Consider the following 10713-nt stretch of genomic DNA (forward strand, 5'->3'; position numbering starts at 1 on the left):
ATTAAGACAAAAAGAGGTCATTCCAGAAGTACACAGTTCTAAGATAGAAGAAAGTACCACATCACTGTGGAATGATTCTCATTGATTTTCAGTGGTACATAAGATAATGGTACATTTACAATTAGTGTCTCTTAGATTGGATGAAAGACAGTATTTTCTTTGTAACCTTGGTCACACCTTTTCTTCATCCTGTATAATCTTCAGCATTCTTTTCATAGTATTTATGTGAAAATTACCAACCCTGTATCTGAAAAAGAAAAAAAGAAAAGATCTGTCCTGTACTATACCTTTGGTGCTTTGATGTATCTTTATTGCTATCATTTATTAAAAAGCCACATTTCCATACTCACTTCAGCTGCATACATACTAGAACTGGAACCATGTGGAGAAGTTTAGCATGTTCCCTGCATTAAAAGAGGACACGCAAATTTAGTAAGTGTACCATATTTTTATAGAAAAGAATGAAATGGCATTTGCTGGCAAATGAATGGGACCAGAGAACATCATGCTGAGTGAAATAAGCCATACTCAAAGTCAAGGGTAAATGCTTTCTCTCATATGTGGAAGCTACAGCAAAACAAGGGAAAAAATAGGGAGGGACACCAGGAAAATAAAGAGAAATCAATGGAGTAGAGAAGGAGGATGGAGGGGCAAGGAATGGGAAAAGGGAAGAACTGTGGAATGAAGTTGACTAAATTATGCTATGTACATATATGAATATAACACAGTGAGTTCTGCTTTTACATATACCTATAAAGCAACTATTTTAAAATAATGAATAAATAGAAGAAAAAACACAGTAGAATAAAGTAAGGGAACCAGGGGAAGTAAAAGAGGAAGTACTGGAGCCTGAAATGCAGCAAATTATATTCCATGCATGCATGATTATGTCAAAATGAACAGCATTATTAAGCCGGGTACGATGGCACATGCCTATAATCCCAGTAGCTGGGGAGGCTGAGGTAGGAGCATTACAAGTTCAAAGCCACCCTCAGCAACTGTGAGGCATTAAGTAAATAAAAAACAAATAGGCTGGGGATATGACTCAGGGATAGAGTGCCCTTGAGTTCAATCCCTGGTACCACCTCCAGCCCCCAAAATGAACAACACAATTGTATGTAACTATAATGCACTAAAACCAAAAATAACTTCAGGATTTACAAAAAAAAAAAAAAAAAAAGTGCCACCTTTGAGTTTTTTTTTTTTTTTTTTTTTTTTAGTTTTTTGGCGGACACAACATCTTTGTGTGTATGTGGTGCTGAGGATCGAACCCGGGCCGCACGCATGCCAGGCGAGCGCGCTACCGCTTGAGCCACATCCCCAGCCCAAAAAAGTGCCACCTTTGGAACTTAAAAAAATTACCTGATATCATAAAACAACAAAAATATACTATTTGTGTCTTTTCATTCACACAATGATATATATTTCATAATACACACACACACACACACACACACGCACATTGCTTAATTACCTCTGGATATTTCTCTATATTAAAAACCAAGGCAGACAAACTCTACAGTGATTCCCAATTTTTCCACCTCCTGCTATATATGTCTCCTGTAATTTCATTCCCTGGAGAATGGCAGGACATATGACCTTCTTAAAACTATTAGAACAAGGAAAACATTATGGGATGGTAATGTTACAGGCTCGTAATGTCTGTGTGGTCTGCAGGTTCTGTTATGTCACTGCCTCACTGGTTTTGATGAAAAGAAAACTGGAATGTGGAGAGTTTCATGTGATGGCAGGGACAAACTTCTGCCTGTGGCTTATGGCCACAGAGGCCTGCCATTCAATAGTTTCGAAGGACCTAAATATTTTCAACAACCAAGTGAGTGTGGAAGCAGATCCTTCTCCAGTTGAGCCTCAGATTAGACCACAGCCCTGGCCAACTCCTTGTTCGCACCGCACCTCTGAGAACCTGAAGCCTAGGACCCAGCTAACCTGTGCCCAGATTCTTGAGCTCACAAACTGTGATACAATATATGTTTGTTTTTTCAAGAAATTAAGTTCATCATAACTTGTTAAAGAATAATAGACATTTAATACAAAGCACTGTATTCATTGTATTAAAATAGAATTGTTATGGAGTCCATGAATTCCTCTATCCAGAAACAAGAAATTTCCACTACTAAAAAAGTGCACACTGACATATCACATATATGGATTAGACATTTAAAGTTCAGTTTCTTTAAAATTGCAGTTTATGTGTATCCAATCATTTAAATTTTCCAATCTCTATTTAAATTGTAAGTATTGGTCATCCCATATGGTTGAAAACTAAGAGCACTATTAAAAATTATATATAAGTAGTCACTTCTTGGTGGATAAGCTATAAATTTGCTTTCAAGGTTTTAAAAATATTAAGGTAGCATTTTATCTGTTCTTTAAAAATAATACAATTTTTATTTAAATTGTTATTTATTTTCATGTATTTGGTAAATAATTTGATTAAAAGCTATGGTTTTTTTACAGATGAATTTCACATTTGGCTTTATATCAAGCTTTTTTAACCACGAATTTCACATTTGTGTAGTAATCTTAGACAATCATAATTCAATGGTGATTCATAATTCTAGAAAAATGTATCTATTATTGGTTATAAATACATTATTATCACAGAACAACATCCATTAAAGGTGATAACTGGCAATATTACAACACTAAAGATGAAAAGACCCTTGAATACCCAACTGAAATTTCTTCTTCAAAAATTATTTAAAAAATTGAGGAAGATAACAGGTAGACAGAATTTCTAATTACATTTTCCTTCTTTGCTAGCTGATTTAGCAAAGGAAAGAATGAGTGAAGCATATTATGACTCAATAATGAGTAATCTATTACTGTCCTTAATAATCTCTTAATGAACCTTTCATTTGAAGCATGCATGAGTCCCTGGGAAATATCCTGGAGATTCTCAGAATTATTTGAAATCTAAAAGTTGAATGGTCAAGTTCCTACTTAGTATCGGTGTGAGCCAAAGTCAGTAAAATTGAGACTCATATTAATATTGTATCATTTTTATTCAGTAGTTGGCAAAAAAATGACATTTAAGTTCTGTCTTTATCAAGGGATTCTGAATTGTCAAATTTTATACAGTTTAAAAATCACAGGGAGTTGCAGCACAGTCTGCTGTAAAGCAGTGCCTGTCACCCCTTGCCCCCAATTCTCTCATGTAAACATGAGTCTATGCTGCATTGTGCCAGCTGGCAGAGAGTATGAAGGTAACCCAGGTGGCCGTTGATAGGTTTCAGGTTGGAAAAGAGATCCTGTTGCCTTGGTGAGAAAGGCATGAAAGAAAATAAATACTAACAAATTTTTTATCCTAACAGATTCATACCATCCTTTCATTTTCTTTTTAAAATTGTTGTTCAGAGTTTCATATATAAGAAACAAGTACATAATAGAAAAAAAATGGAAAAATGGAGAAAGGAACAAAGAAGCACAATCAGCACATAATGTATTTTCCAATCCTTTTTTTATGCTTACTACTCTTGTTAAAGATTGAAGGCATCATTGGGTGAATTTTATATATTATTTTCCACATGATCATTACATCAAAGAACTTTTCATGTTGCCATCTTCATAACCATTAATTTAATAATGCAAAACAACTCATCAAAATCATATCCCACAATTGATTTACATTTGTCTGTCTTTTTAACTTGCAAGTGGCATTATTATAGTATTTATACAAGATTTTGATGATTTTAGTTGAAAATAAACTTGCACTGCGTGATAAATAAAAATACCAGACTATAATTTTATTTGGCTCTAATAAGATTCTTACTAAGATTGAGTTTGCCCCTTGTGTGTAGGGAAGGACAGTAGATTTTTTTTTTAAGAGAGAGAGAGAAAGAGAAGAGAGAGAATATTTTAATATTTATTTTTCAGTTTTCGGTGGACATAACATCTTTATTTTATTTTTATGTGGTGCTGAGGATCAAACCCAGCGCCCCGCACATGCCAGGTGAGTGCGGTATCGCTTGAGCCACATCCCCAGCCCACAGTAGCTTCTTTATTATTACCAAACTGTGAAGATCCCTTAGTTTCAGTTTTTACCAATTAAATGGACACATTTCCACTTCAAGCAGTTCTTTATTTTTTGTAATTAAGTAGTTAACTTATGTGCAGAACCCAATACCTAGAAGCTCATTCATCTCCGTAGTTTTCTTTTCTCTTCCGCCTTAGAATTTCTTCTTTCTGGGAATTGACTGATGACAAGGAATTGTTTTACTTTTTTATTTTTGTGAAGTTTGAACATATAAAAATTATAGTCATTATATGACATAATTGTGGCAATTGCCTTTTAGAATTAAACTTTTATGTGTCTAAATGCAAACTGTTTAAAACATGTTTAATTTTTTATAAATTTAAATGGTAGAAAATATTCCTTAACATTTTTGAAGTTAATTTTCTTACTATTTTTCCAAAGATTTTTTTAACATATAAAAAATAAAATTTAAATACCTTTATAATTATAAGGTGAGAATTCAAATTGTTCTAAATATTTTTTTTCTTTTTTCTTGTTTTCTTATTTTCAAGGGTGCCAAGCAAGAATCCCAATGAATTTATTTAATTTGGGTCCTCTTCATTGAGTTATGACTCTTTGTTTTGAATGTTTCAGGGGCTTTTATTCATCCAAATCTTTTATTTTGCCTCAGAAGCAACTTCCTTTGTCATAGCCTTGCAAAAAGCCTGGTCTTACCTCACCAAACTGAGAAGAACTTCAGTGGTTTCTGTTACAGGTTTTATTTGCTATTGATCATCGTAAATATATTAGGCTATATGTAAAGCCAGATATATTCGTTAAGATTTACCTAAACTCATAATAATGATGGCCTAGTTGTCACTTAGGAATTTTATGTGATTAGGAAGTCTTTCTCAGGGTTGTGGTGACAGTTTTCACATTACCAAACCCAAGGCTGGGTCAAGGTGATCTCATGTAACAATGAACTAACATTTACTGAGGATTTATTATGGGGAGGCCAAGTATTAGTCTAGTGCTTCACATGTATTTTTTTCCCATAAAACTGTCTTTAAATTACCCCATGCTATAGTTTATTGTATTTTCTAAGTTGTGTGTTGGAAACTGAATCCCCAGTACAACCAAGAGTTTTGGAAAGTGTGACCTTCAGGAGGTGATGAGTTCATGAGGGCAGAGGCATTACTGCTAGAGTGGTATCATTATCATGACCGCCAAGCCCCTGTATACTCTCACCCATTTGATGACCTATAATGATACTCAAAAAAGCCAAAGGACACCCTGGACAAAGAGCTACAGATCATCAGGAGAGGGATATCTCAAAAGATAGATAATACAAATAAAAGGAAATTATGAAAAGGAATCAAATAGAAATTTGAAAATGAAAAATTCAGTCAAAAAAATGTGTCATTAAGTGATTTCATTACTGGACAAAAATCATAGAAGGTACTTAAACAAATTAAGATGGCTTCGATGTCACTCAGTGACATAATCTCAGGGGCCCACCATTATATATGTCATCCTTCATTGTCCAAGACCTCATTATGTAGTACATGACTGCAAAATAATTGGAATGTCCTATGAGAACACTCATGCACAGACGGCCAGAGTCAAACAACTGGTGGTAAGAGATAAAGTCAAAATTTGGATGAACAGAGTCTGTGGTGTACCATTCCATCAGCCTGACTCTACATAAGAGCCCACTGGTTGCTTTTCAGCTTACCTCTGCTCCTTTCCTCTGAAACCTTAATACCAGCTAGAAATTTCCATTGTCAAAGATCCTCCTGGCAGAGCCATGATTATGCCAAGGACACATAATGAATTGTGCTAGGAAAACATTACAATGTTTAATAAGATTTGGGGGAATGTTTAGGCAGACTGCAAATAATATAAAAATGAAAGTCAATGTAAGAAAGAGATACCATTTTGCCTAAAATATCATGAAATTTTAGAAGGGTTTACAACTCAATACTGGCAGAACAGAGGGCTAAAAATCACTCTGACATCATTTTGGGGAATTTAAGAATATTCTGCAGACCCATTAGATAGTATGTACCCTACCAATTAAAAACTCAGATTCATCACCTTAAACATGCTCCAGTTCAACAAATCTATCATTAAGAAAGTCAGAAATATGAAGAAAGATATGTCTACAAATGACTCTCAAAGCTTTATAAATTTTATTACCTTCAATTGTGGGAATGAATAGCCAAATGCTTTTAATGTAAACTTAAGTGAAAACATAAGGACATTAACTTTTTTATATTGCAAATTTTAAAATACTATAAGTATATAAATGTTACTGAAAAAAAGCAAGTATTAATAGAAAAAATAACTCAGGGTGGTCACATTGCTACTTATTCTTCTTTTCTTTTTTATGCTTATATGTATTTTAGATTTTTCCACAATAAACTTTAGTAATTTCATACTTTGTAATGTCAGATTTTTAAAAGACAGCAAAACACACTCCAGTGTTATCTTAATTGGAGGTGAAAATGTGAGCTTATAAATGTTAATATTATTGGTCATATTTCTTTCCCAACTATGTCTTCAGTAAGTATGTATTGTTTATAATCAGAATAAACTCACAGAGCATTATCTAAATAATGACAAAACCTTACCAAAATGCCTTTGAAAAATACGTGTAATGTGCATGAGAAATTAACTCTTGGTTAATACCAAAATCTCACACTGATTGATCCAGATCTCTAAGTATAAGGGCTTGTTTTGTCCATTCTGTCTACCACTGAGTTTTCAATACTGTCATTTCCATAGAAGCTTTTCAAAATTTCTTGTTAAATTTTGAAATTCCACACGCTCAACTTATGCCGACAGAATGTACAGTTTTCATGGTCGTGCAATAGAGCTTCATCACCTTCAGTACAGTGTAAACTTAAAATGAGAGCTTTACTTTAACTTCACATTCATAATCTTCATTACTTTAACTTTCTAGTAAATGCCCTTGGGAAAACTACTTAGCATTATGTGTTTCTTTTTTGCCTCACATTCTCAAAATGAGGACAGTAGTTTCTAGTTTTGAGAGATGGTTATTACTGTAATTAGATAAATGTCAATGCAAGTAATCTATAGTTCACCTGAATATATGATATTCAAACTAAGTTCAATGATACTGTAACTTTCATAAACTATTGATATTTTTTTCTTTTTGTGATTTCTATTTTAAATTTTAAAGGAATAATCTTGTTTCATTCACATTTTTATCTTGAGAAATTTAATATTTCCTCATTGCCTTTTTAGCAGATTATTTTGGTGACTCATGCATAGAGAAATTATCCAAAAAAATTATACATTTTCCATTTAATTATATTCTTCTTGGCAGAAACTGCTAACAAGATTATAAAATGCAATAGATTTTTAATATCTAAACATGCTAAAATGTTGCAATTAGGGTTTTTCAGAACATGTAGTTTCCTTAGTGAAACAGAATTTTAAGTAGTATGCCATCTGTTCTTTCATATTTCTAATTATAGCATTGAATATAAATTTTAATAGGGATCTCAACTTGAATCGCTATCATGAGAAATAAAGAGATACTGGTTACTGTATCTGTAATCATAACAACTCTAATAATAATGAGGAATGTTCTATGAAACACTGATATATATACAGAAATTGTGATTTCTTGCATTGAATTGATCAGTTCTTTAAAAGGCTGACAAAACTTAATTTCAAAGACTTCATATGTAAAATGCTTTTAATTATAATTATAAATAGTGTGTATAGATATCATACAAAAATAGAACACCATATAAGTGCAGTATTAACCACTCTTAGATTATACATACTTGTTAATATTCAAAATTAGTTATAATAATGAACATACTAATCACTTCTTGACAGTAAATTAGGAGACAAATTTGAGAAACAAGAGAGTTGAGAAAATCATTCTGTGATGTATTAAATGTTTTACTAAAAATGGCATTTGAAATAACTGCTATTTGACAAAGAAACAAATGGTACTCCACTGAAACACATACTGACGTCTAAAATGCATCCTAAACAATAGGGGGAAAAAAAACTCTGTCAAGGAAATTAGCTATCAATTTAGAATAGCATAAAATGAAAATTTCACCTTATAACCTACATCAGTTATTTTTGTTAGCAGTGTAAATATTAATAATATTTTTCCTTTTTATGAAAAATTATAATCATTGTCCACAGTAAAAGCAAAGGTTTATTAAATAAGTTACTTCAAATCACAGAAATAGAATAAATAGGGCTAGAGTTAAATCAGCATCTAAATCCATATGCAGATATATCGATGTTAACTTATATGCAAGAATATTTAAACAAATAAATTACTAAGTAAAAATATTCCTAGATTAAGTTACACAAGAATTTTAAAAATTTTAGTGAAAATTTTTCATAAATAAAATCAACCACTTCTAATAGTATAGCAAACAAACTATGATAGAAATTTCTGTTTTTACCATAAATTATTTTAAGTACACTGAAGCTCATAAAGCTTTGCTTTAAAAACAAATTTTACAAAAAGAAGAAATAACAACAAAAGCAAAAGACTAATGTGTAGGAATAGATGGCTCTGTTTTCAGAATTAAAAAAAATACATATTACTTCAGGGGAAAAAAATCACAATTGAAATATTTTAGAATTTTCTTTCATCTTTCAAGCTTAAGAAAAAATGGAGGCAATGTGAAAAAGAAATACCAATACTTTGAAAATAAAGTTTCAATGAACATTAACATAAAGAAACTAAAAGGAGTAATTAAAAAAATTCAAGAGCATCAAATATAGGAATTATTATATATAAAAAGAAAAACAAATTGATAAAATGTTTAGGAAAAATTATCAAAAATATTAACAAAGGAAAAAATACCATAAAACAAGAATTTTGGGGAGAAAATTTTCTAGAAATTTTAGAATTAAAACTAATATCATTGAAATGAAACTTAAATGCAGTTAATACCAAATTAGATATGATTAAAAAAAAAACTAGTGAAATCAAACAGGGTAAATGGGGTAAACTACCAGAAGATAAAATATATGTACACTCAAAATATATGTACATATGCAAAATATATGTACACTCAATGGAAAAGTTTAAAATATATAAAGCAAATACTGGCAAGATTAAAAAGACAAACAAGTAGCTTCAAAAATATAATGAAAGATTTTAACAACTTTTAGAAGTACAGACAAAAGATAATTAGTACTGTTACAGATGTTTTGGCCACAAATTTGATTCCATATGTATAGAATTACCAACACAGAACATTTCAGAATATACATTATTCTTAAGCTTACATGAAACCTTTCCCCAAATTAATCATAGTCTGAGTCATAAAGCAAGTCTCAACAAATCTAAACAGGTTGAATTCATACAGAGTCATTTTTATAATGATGATGGAAGTAAGTTGTGAATTACTAACAAAAAGATACCCTAGTATACCCGCAAGTGTTTAGAAATTAAGTTACGTATTTCTAAATAATCCAGGAGTTGAGAAAAATCACAAAGAAAAATACTTGAAAATTATATATCAACAAAGAATTTAGAAGAATATATGACGTTCTCCAAATTAATAAATTTTGACCACTCAAAAGAAAAATTGGGCAAGCTAAGGCATTTTCACAGAAGAGAAACAGAAATGATCAATAAGCTTATGTATATAAAACATGAATTCAGAGCAATGCAAGTTAAAACCAAAGTGAGATATAATTTTATGCTGAAAGAGAACAGTAAAAACATTAAAAAGTTGGGCAGTACCAAATATTGGTAAGAATGGGAAGTACAACAGGAATTCAAATGCACAGTTCATGGTCTTGTAAATCTACATAGCAATTATTGTTTATAGTTGGGTAGATGTGTATAGTTCACTTAGCTAAACTAAAACCATGTTTCTCAGCATTGCCTTCCCACATTGCTCTGAATTAATTTAAGACACTAGAGATTATTTTTGTGCAAGAGTTAGTTAGGTGGATGTGGGAGAACAACTCTGTTCATACACTTCAAAGATCAGTTCAACATAGCAGGCACTCATTCAGTTTACCATGTTGTCACTTACCATTGACCCACCAGGACTGTGAGGGCATCATTAGACCCAGTTCCTATGGCTTCTGTGGCTTCCTGTGGCTCTCAGTGATCTCATTTGGCAGGTAGTTCTTTTGCTCTGTGATGAAGGACAACATATTTCTCTAGATGATGCCCTCATTATCAAATCTGAAGTCTCAGAGGCAGAGAAAACAAAAATGAGGATTTTAGTTTGTTCTCATGCTTGTCCTTCCTCTGCCTTCCTAACAATTATCTTCCCTTTCTGACAGTCTGCTCTGTCAACTCTAGACTCTACCACCAAACACCAAACAGATTTATATAGACTAAAACCAACTCCCACAGATGTATAACGCCAAATTCTCACAATAAATTCCTCATTATATCTATCAGTAGGATTCTGATTCTTTGACATAACCTGGAATGTTTCCACTGATTATGAGATGGAGATATTAACACATTTTGTGGCAACTAATGGCTTACAGTTTCATTAACAATAAAACGATACCCAATTAGCTTTCATTATGTTTACTTAAGGACAAAACAATACTGAAAAATCACCTTCATTGACAGAAAGAACATTTTTAATAATACTAGTTTCTTCCTCCCTGAAAAGTAGATGTCACCAATAAGAGTGACGTATCCAGGGATCCAGAAACAGATATTCACCTGCCAACCATCCAACATTTGTACAGAA

General features: G+C 32.0%; 1 non-coding gene across 1 annotated transcript; it reads left to right on the forward strand.

Annotated features, from left to right (window-relative positions):
• The first annotated feature begins 342 nt into the window (after positions 1 to 342).
• LOC113183245 (U6 spliceosomal RNA) lies at positions 343 to 451 on the forward strand. Its single transcript, XR_003300847.1, has one exon. It is a non-coding gene; the product is annotated as a U6 spliceosomal RNA (small nuclear RNA).
• Positions 452 to 10713: the final 10262 nt, after the last annotated feature.

Source organism: Urocitellus parryii, chromosome 14, assembly GCF_045843805.1.
Source record: "Urocitellus parryii isolate mUroPar1 chromosome 14, mUroPar1.hap1, whole genome shotgun sequence".
Classification (NCBI taxonomy): Eukaryota; Metazoa; Chordata; class Mammalia; order Rodentia; family Sciuridae; genus Urocitellus; species Urocitellus parryii.